Here is a 9,727-nt window from a genome sequence, read left to right as displayed (position 1 = left end):
ATCTGTCACTTCTTGCCAGTGCACCTGTAGGCTCCCTTCTGGTTATTTTTACATCCCTCGCCAAGTTCAGTTCCATCTGTGCCTCAGCCTTCCTGATCCCATGCATGTCCAGACAGCATCCCTGGCCCCTTCCCAGCTACCTGTCCCTGCTTCCACTGCATACAACAAGCATGCGGGGCAGGGCCAACCAAGGAGTCCTATTAAAACTAGTGCCACCAAAAACAGCTGACGAGCCTTGGTAATTGGGACTCCTTGCTGGGAGGCACTGAGGCCCCGAATTTGCCACCAAAAATAACCTCTCCAGAGCAGTTTGCTGTTATCTGGGGGCACATGTCACAGATGTTAAGAAGACTCTACTGCCTCTGATAAAATAGAAGGCTACTACCCACTCAAGGTCTCATTCAAGTAGGGTCCCAGGAGGCTGCAAAAAGGAAATTACAGAACATTAAAAGGGACTTTGAATCCCTTGGGAAGATGTTAAAGGGAGCAGGAACACAAGTAGTCTTCTCTGTACTGCTGACTGGGGGCTGAGAAATGAAGAGGGAGAATGGGTCAAAAGGTTAATATTACTGGCTTCAGGTAATGGTGTCAGGATCAAGGTTTTGGTTACTGTGATCTTGGGCAGGCCTTTGAGGGACCAGGTATTGTTGCATTAGGCGTGCACGAACACTCGGGATGTAACGCGATAGGCCCTCCCCTGCTCGGTTATGCATATGTAGAAGGAGTTATGCATATTGTAGAAGGGGCGTAAGACGAATAGGATAGCGGGGGCTTATTTTAAACCGCTAACACACACATAAAACGCCATTTAGCTATTCACCATATTGGTGTGAACGTGTAGTTAAATGGGCCCCGGCTGGGACCAGGCCGGATTTCGCTGGAGGCTTAGCCCCTTGAATCCTGGCGTGAAAGGGACCACTGGTAACAAGTCGGTGCCCCGTGTGAGGACGTTTAGGATTCAAGGCGTTGGACATCCTCTGCAGCCCGTCGGATTAAAGAGGAGTCTGTGAGAGTCGGCGAGCAGGCTACCGGCGGTAGGGACCGTGGTTTTCGGGGGCCGAGCAAACTTCTTCGTCTCGGATCGACTATCATTCTCTCTTTTCTTCGTTTCTGTGCTTTTTCTCTTGTAGCAAGTGTAAAGGTTATGCTTTCAATTTTGTAAAACCATGGCCTGGCAAGCGTGTTCCTTCTTAAGAAGGACATCGCGGCCGTTCATTATTTGCCTAGAAAAGGAGAGAGAGCTTTCCTCTCTCGGGAGATTTGGACCACAATAAGTGGGACTCTTTAACTTTTTTCGCTCTGTGAAACGCGCAATGAATGAGCAAAAAGATGCTTGAGCTTCAAAACGTGGGGTTTGGTGCTTGGGGCGCTGAAAGCGGGCTTGGAAAGAAGGGAAAGGACTGATGCTCAGTCGGGGCTGCTTTGGGAATTGGGTCGGAGGCCTTTTCTTCTTGCCAGATTGAGGATTAAGACAAAGGACAATGTGGAGCACGCCACATCCCGACCGCAGCCATCACTCCAGCTGAACAAACAAACCAGATTTGGCCCTGCTCAGCAGCATTTCCACACATTTTCCACATCCTTATCTCTTGCCACAGAAGCCTTCCTCGGAAGGCCCCCATCACCGTATCCAAAGAAAAACCTGCTTCCTTTCGCCCATTCCTGGGGGTGGGAAGGGAGGTGAGAAGGGCGGGAGGATGGGTCCCTTCCTCAGATGGGATGGTTGTGGGTGTGGTTTCCGCCCCCGGGGCTGGGTGGATAGCGTAACAAGATAGAATGCCAATCCACATCAGCGGGGGCGGGGAGGTGAAGGCGGTTCCTAGTTATTCATAACCCTTCCCCAAGAGGGTGGGCTGCTCGTCCGCCTCTACCTGGGAGAGGGGGAAGCGGAGAAGAAGAGCGACCAAGTCATGGATTGGAGGTAAGGAGATAAGGAGGCATTCCTTCTGGTCGTTAATTGGGGGTCCGGTCAGGGGGCCTGGGGCTTGAAGTGAGGCAGTCTCTGAAGCTGAAACAAGACCAGCTGATGAGAGCGCCACGACGTCGGAGTCGGTTTAAAACTTGCTGTTAACAACTTTTGAGAAGTCTTTTTCATCTATGCTTTTGTTTGCTGTGTTTGTGGATTGTGATTTGATATTAGTCCTTGGATGTGTTAAAACTACATTATTGGTTATGGCTTGAAGATTGGTGGTTTTAAGTAACTTGTAACGTATTCTTGGATTTGGAAAGTTTTGTGTGTGCACCTCTTGGGGAAGAGTGAGAAAGTAATTGTTTTGAACGTTTGTGGCTTCTCCAAGGAGTTTATTGCTTTGAAAAACCTAGAAATGTTGCAGACTTTTTTCAGTCATCCTGGATTTCTTGGTTACTTCCTTCACAGTGATAATCATTCCTTTCTTTCACCTCTTTTTGTCAAACTGATTATGAAATATACATGTAACTCCTTCCATAGGTGTTTCCAAATGAAATGAAGGCCAAGGGACCTATCTAATATCTGTTAGTTGTAGCGTTACAAAAGAAATCTATCATAAAGATCTTTGCACTGATGTTTTTCAGTGTCAGGTTCCAGCCAATGGTATAGCTGGACAATAATCATCCCTTAAAAACTATGGCTACTTAAGCAAAAAAAAGAGGGAATAGAGATGGCACTTCCGGCAGAAGGGCTTGCTAAATTGACATATGTATGAACTTTTAAATCAAGGATGTTGATGATGGGCACAACAGTAGCCCTCACTTCATTTCAGTTAAACAAGGAAAGAGTGAAAAGTCATGGAAAAAATATGATATATGTTAAAGAATTTTGGAATCAGGTTAATGGGAAGGCTCTCATTCCTGCTGATAACTGGGAGGGAGGCAAGAATGCTTAGGATAAACTGTATTGGTTATACAGGGCATCCTGCCCTGTATAGAAACAGTGCTGCCAGCAGGAGCAGAGACGTGATTGTCCCCCTGTACTCGGCGCTGGAGCGGCCGCACCTCGAGTGCTGTGTCCAGTTTTGGGCCCCTCACTGCAAGAAAGATATTGAGGCTTTGGAACGTGTTCAGAGAAGGGCTACAAAGCTGGTGAGGGGGTCTGGAGCACCAATGGGGCCCCAATATGAGGAGAGGCTGCGGGGAAGCTGCGATTTGTTCAGCCTGGAGAAGAGGAGGCTCAGGGGAGACCTCATTGCTCTCTATAAACTACTGAAGGGAGGTTTGCAGTGCAGCTGGGGGTTGCTCTTCTCTTGTTGCCATTATTATTAGGACTAGAGGAATGGTTTTCAAGCTGCGGCAGGGAGGTTTCAGGCTCAACATTTGGAAATATGGCTTCTCAGAAAGGGTGGCCAGGACTGCAATGCACTGCCCCAGGGAGTGGTGGAAGTCACTGACTACAGAGTGTTCAAGAAATTGTTTTGGATGTTTGTTGAGGGATATGATTTAGCTGGGAAGTATTGGTGATGGTTGGACTGGATGATCTTCGAGGTCCTTTCCAACCTTAATAATTCTGTGATACTGTGACGTCCAGGCAGTCAGGGCCCAGCCAAGGGAGGTCGTGCCCTGTCTCCCCATCACCCAGAGATCTCAGGGCATGAGAAAAATCGCTTTCCTCTGCAAGTGAGTTTCTCTGATGCAGTCCCTGACAACTGGAGCAGAGAGAAAAGATGAGAGCCCAAGTGCGGCCCTTTAGGGGAGGATGGGGCTTTTCTTCAGGGCAGCTCTCCTCTTGATCCGACAAATTCACACTCTTCTTCTCCAGGTCAAAGCTCTGCAAAGAAGTAGGACAAGAACACGCTGAAGAGCATGACAGGTACACTGCTACGGTTCTATCAAATTCAGGCTAAAGCAGCACAAGCTCTTCAGAAGGTCACCACCTTCCCCCCTGCCCACCTAGATTTATGAGCGGCACACAAACCTGTGCTCTGTCAGCATAATGCAAATCTTTACCAGTTTCCTGTGGAGTTCACCGCTCCAGTACAGGCTTTTTCCAAGTGGGAGAGCTGTTAACCACCTCAGGCTGCACTCCCTGCACTCCTCCTCCTCCTTTCTTACCTCCAGTTCTTGCATGACCTCATCCATGAAATCTCCTGAATTCTGTTTGTAAGTAACTGCCAGCTTGATGGTGTCATTGAAGAGCTGACAAGGAAGAACACTTGTCACTGCAAAGCACAAAAGAATGATTGCGGATTCTTTGTAATATATGGAAATTGTTCCCACACCCCACAGGGAAAAAAAAAACCCTCAACTCTATAACTGCTTACAGTCAGTGGGACAACCCACGTACCAAAGAGAGGCACTACCCCATTTCCCACCCCGTGCTTATAGCAGTCTCCATGTCCCTGGGCTGGTACCAGGCTGTGATTTACCTTCACTACGTTGGTGCCATCTGCAGCAGACACAAAATAAAAGGGTGTCATGGAGTCCTCTCTAGAGCTCACTCCGGGACAGTGGGAACAAACCCAGGGGAGCAGGAGCAAAAGTGCCTCCCTTTCTCTAGCGGCACGGCACGGCACGGCCCAACCACGTGTGTTTCGGGAAAGGGGAAGGCAAGGGAGATTGTGATTGGGTCTAAAAAATAATGAAGGAGGAAAAAGGTGATCTGAGAGATGAACGGGCAGTTTTAATAACCTAATAAACACTAAACAACAACAAGAGAGTTTCAACAGGAGAATACCAAGTCCCCAATCTCACGATGGAGCTGTGGAAGGCGGAAAGGCTCCGACCGCGTTGTCTCCTCGTTAGGGAGCTGGGCCAGCAACCCCATTCCTCTTTTCCCCACTTCCCCTCCAGTGCCCCTCCCCACATGAACATTTATAGGCCAGTCACAGAATCACAGAATCTAACAGAATTACTCCGGGTTTGGAAGACCTCAAGGATCATGTATTCCAACCCCCCTGCTAGCAGGGCCACAAACATACGCATTTACTAGATCAGCGTTGCCAGCCCCGATAACAAACCTGGTCTTGAACACTCAAGGACGGCATCCACAACCTCACTGGGCAGCCTGTTTCCAGGACCTAAACCCAACCCTTCTAGTAAAGAACTTACCCCTAACATCCACCTAAATCTTCCTTCCTTTCACTTAAACCCATTTCCCCTAGTCCTGCTATTATCAGCCCTTTCGAAGAGTTTTACTTCCCCTCCTGGGAGTAACGTTCCTCAGGTTACTGAAAGGCTGCAATGAGGTCCACCCCGCAAACCTTCTCTTCTCCAGGCTGAACAAACCCAAACTCCCTCAAGCCTGTCCTCATAGGGAGGTGCTCCAGCCCCTGATCATCTTTTGGTGGCCCTCCTCTGGACCCTTTCCAAAATCTCCATTATGTCTTTTTTTGTACTGAGGGCCTTCCACACCCTTGGACACAGTATCCAGATGGGGCCCTTCACAAGAAGCAGAGTTAGAGAGGGACAATTCACCTCCCTATCCCTGCTGACCACCCTCTCCTTATGGAGCCCGCGATCCCATTTGCTTCTGGGTGCCAGAGCGCAACTGCTGGTCATGTTAAGTTTCTATTCTATCAGGACCCCTAGGTCTTTTTCAGCCGAAGCTGCTCTCAAGGACAACTCCTCCCAGCCTGTACAGGTGGCCTGGGTTTCTTCCTGGCCAAGTGCAAAAACCTTGCACCTTGCCGTGTTGAACCTCATTAGGTTCACCCTGAGCCCAGCTTTCCGCCTGTCAAGGTCCCTGCTGAATGGCATCTGTTCCTCCTCCGTATCCAACTGCAACCATCAGCTTGGTGTCATCAGCAAACTTGTCTGAGGTCGTTGCACTTCCGATTTCCCTCATCGATGTCAATTATAAAGATGTTAAAGAGCACCGGTCCCAAGACAGACCCTTGAGGGACGCCGCTCGGTTACCGGCCTCCACCTGGACAATAAGAAGCCATGACCCACACCCTCTTCTCCGGCCTTTCAACCAATTGCTTATCCATCGTAGGTGTCCACACATCAAATCCACCTCCCTCCATTTAGGAGATTGAGGATGTATGGGGGACCATGTCAAAGGCCTTGCTCAGGTCCAGTGTAAATGGACATCGGTCGCTTCCCATTACCCACCAACGCCGTCACTCCATCATAGAAGCCACAAGGATTAGTTAAGGCATGACCTTCCCCTGTGAAAGCCGTGCTGGGCTGTCTCGGATCACATTGCTTGTTCTTTATGTGATCAAACTGTTGTCCAGGAGGATCTGTTCCATAATTCTTCCCAGGACGGAGGTGAGACTCACCGGCCTGTATTGTTACCCGGGTCGTCCTGCCTCCCCTTCTTGTAAATGGGAGTTGACGTGACCCCTTCCTCCAATTCATTCGGACCTCACCTGACAGCCACGACTTCTCAAATGATGGAGAGCGGTCAGAATCCTAACCTCAGCCAGCTCCCTTTCAGCGACCCTGGGATGCACGCCATCTGGCCCCATTAGACTTATACTCATTCAGTCTAAGTAAGGCACTCTCGGACTCTGCTCTTACCCTTACAGTTGGGGAGGGCATTACCTCCTTGGTCCCCACATTGGAGTGGAATGGGGGTGCAAGACTTAGGGACCGTGAAAAAGACCTCAGATCCTGACCACCAGTTCGAAGACCGAGGTGAAGAACTCATTCAGCACCTCAGCTTTTCTCTTCTCTGTTGGAAGCCATTCTCCTTGAATTTACCAGAGTAGTGTACGCCCATTTTGGCCTGTCTTCTGGCCAATGTACCTGTAGAAGGTTTCTTATTGTTTTCACATCCCTCGCCAAGTTCAGGTTCTGCCTGCGCCTTGGCTTTTCCTTGATCCCACATTCTTGCAAGGTTCGGACGGCATCCCTGTATTCTTCCCGGGTGACACAGCCTTGTTTCCAGAGCTTGTACCCTTTCTTCACCCTCAGTTTCTCTTAGCAGTTCCTTGCTGAGCCATGCCGGTTTTCTACCTTGTCCTGCCACTTTCTTAATCAGGGGAAATGGAGACCGCTTGTGCCTGCCAGCCGAGGAGCATCCTTGAACAGTAGCCAGCTCTCCTCAACGTCCTTATCTTTGAGGCAGCGCGCCCAGGGGATCTGGCCAGCATTCCATTTGAGTTAGCTTGAAGTCTGCTCTTCTAAAGTTGAGCATCCTGGTCCTCTCTTTGCCAGGCCCACATCGCTTGAGATCACAAAACTAACCAGGGCATTGATTCGCTGGAGCCCAGGGCAGCTCCAACCTTGACGCTTTGGATGATCTTCCTCAGCGTTGTGAGCAGCAGGTCAGCAACGCTTGACCTCTGGTCCGTCTGTCCAATACCTGAACCAGAAAGCTATCATCAATGGATTCAAGGAGCCTTCTGGAGCTCTTTGCAGCTCGCCGTTGTGGTTTTCCCAACAGATGTCAGGATGGTTGAAGTCCCCCACCAGACAAGAGCCCGTGAGCCAGACGCCTCACGCACTCTGGAAGCAAGAAAGCCTTCATCAGCGCCTCCTTGATCAGGTGGCCTGTAGTATAACCCCTAATACCCAGCTGACCTTTATTTAGGTCCATAAAAAAAAACTTGTCCCTTTACTTTCTCATTAATTAGGCATGGTGTTCTGATGTGGAATACTAACACCAACCAAATTACAAAACCATAACAAAGGGCAAACTGAACTTTGGGTGAAGCTGAAGCTTTTCTGGGTCATCTTCATATCCGCTGAGGGGAAAAAAGAAATGTTGAGATAATAGAAAGCACTGGTATAGACAGAAATGGCGGACAATACAGGGATGTGGAACACTATGTGGATTATGATCCTAAAGCAGTCAAAAACGTCAAGGCCCCCCCTTTGCCAGTAACAAGCCATGCGGGTCCCCCACAATTGTGAGAGGCTTTAAAAGCTACGGCCGATCAGCACAACAGGCTGGCAAGAAAGATACAGAGCAGGATTAGGCTCTTTGTTTGCTTTATTTGCTGGTGCTTTTTGATGCAGCCTGGAGGAAGGCTCATATGATGGGATGGATCTTGCCTAAAGCCTCTACCACTGATCCATATTGAACTGCCCTACACCTGGCTATTTATTTGGTACCATAGAGCCCGGAGGGACCAACACTAAAGGATGCGCTTGGGCCCAACAGAAGCACGACATCCCTTCACAGCCGGATAAAAGAGAACAACGTCACAGTCCCGAGGAGCTTCAAGAGGCAAAACCCATCAATTCTATTGGCGGCCGCCAGGAGCCCCCGGCACCGGCCGGACATGGGGGGACGCGCGGCCACGCTCTTGGATTTGCGCACGGCGCTGCCGCCCAGAGCGATGATCTGCACGGCCTCAGCCCGGGGCTCAGCCCGGGGCTGCTCCGCCGCCTCCGCCATCGCTCCAACGCTGCATTGCGTCATCACCCGCGCGACGTCGCACTCTGATGACGTCATCACCGCAGCGCCGTCTCGTGGAGTTGAAAGGCGGGGTCAGAGCTGGGGGCGGAGCCTGCGGAGTAGCGACCAATGAGGGGCGTGTCTATGCTAATCAAAGCCGCGGGGGTCGCCGGGAGCGCTCCGCCACGATGAACCGGGGCCCGGCGGAGCCGCTGTCGGGACGGAGCGGGAGCGGCACCGGCGGAGCGGGGTGGGAGCGGAGCGGGGGAGGAGGCGGAGGGGTCGGGGCGGGCGGCGGGTGCGCGACCGTGAGGTGTCGGGGGCGCGCGTGGGGGCGGGTGCTGTGCGGGCGGTGTTATGGGTATCGCTTCTCGGCCTTTTGGCTAAGATCAAGTGTAGTATCTGTTCTTATCCGTTTAATATCTGATACGTCCTCGGGGAGAGGACTTTATATTAAACGGATTTTTGGGTGCGGGAGTTGGACCCGGAGCTTGCTCCCTCCGCTTCGCACATCATCCCGGTATGGCAGTACCTCCGGGCATGGCGCTCCTCCCCCGGGAGGAGCGTGGTGGTGAAAGGCAGAGCTGGGCCCAGTGCTGGGCGGGGTGTGCAGTGATGGCCGGGATGAGGGCAGGGAGGGCAGCTCAGTCAGTTCCACATGGCACCGAGTTGCTGCGAGTGTGGATCTGCCTGGGATGCGCTACCCAGGGAGGTGGTGGAGTCACCAACAATGGGTGTGTTCAAGAAACTTTGGATGTTGTGTTGAGGAGTATGATTAAGCTGAGAAGTATTGGTGATGGTTGGACTAGATGATCTTCTAGGGCTTTTCCAATCTGATAATACTGTGATTCTGTGATCAACAGCACCACACAGCTTGGTTGTTGCATTCAAACTCACTGTAGGTACTCATAATCCCACTGTCTAGGTCACTGCTAAAGATGTTAGAGAGCACCATTACCAAGATTAGGCATCTTTATATCACGACTGTGGCTACCAGCAGGCAGCAAATCTCACACTATAAAGGAAATCAGATGTCTGCCTAAGACACTACAAGACCACCAGCTTTCCTTTAAAACTCCAGTGTACATCTGAAATTCCATGTGAGAGTATAGAGCGATTCCTTTTAAGCATATTCTTGACAATCAGAGCCTGAAATGGGGTACATAATGCACAGCATAGTCATCTAGTCAAAGGAAGTGATTCCCTTGACATATTTTGCGTGGGTGAAGCCACACTTTCAACTTTGAATGATAGATAGAAAGCATTACTTTCAGAGCAGCTCTCATGCTGCTGCTGGTGGACTGTCTCTTTGCTAAGGGATTTCCTCAGCAGAATACAAGTGGAAGTACAAGCCATCTTGAAGAGAATGGCTTGCACAGGGTGGTGTGGCCAAGATTGGAGCCTACTGGAGAGGTGACACTCCTATGCACAGTTTCTGGACGACAGAAAAGGCACAGCAGATAA

The 9,727-nt window shown here is 50.5% G+C and overlaps 1 non-coding gene across 1 annotated transcript; it reads left to right on the top strand.

Moving 5' to 3' along the window:
- Positions 1–8,626: 8,626 nt before the first annotated feature.
- Positions 8,627–8,817, top strand: LOC116652723. Its single transcript, XR_004305868.1, has one exon. It is a non-coding gene; the product is annotated as a U2 spliceosomal RNA (small nuclear RNA).
- The last annotated feature ends 910 nt before the right edge of the window (positions 8,818–9,727 follow it).

This window comes from Coturnix japonica, unplaced genomic scaffold (genome assembly GCF_001577835.2).
Source record: "Coturnix japonica isolate 7356 unplaced genomic scaffold, Coturnix japonica 2.1 chrUnrandom953, whole genome shotgun sequence".
In the NCBI taxonomy this organism is placed as follows: Eukaryota; Metazoa; Chordata; class Aves; order Galliformes; family Phasianidae; genus Coturnix; species Coturnix japonica.
Note: the sequence above shows the minus strand (reverse complement) of the source record. Positions and strands in the feature narration are given on the sequence as shown.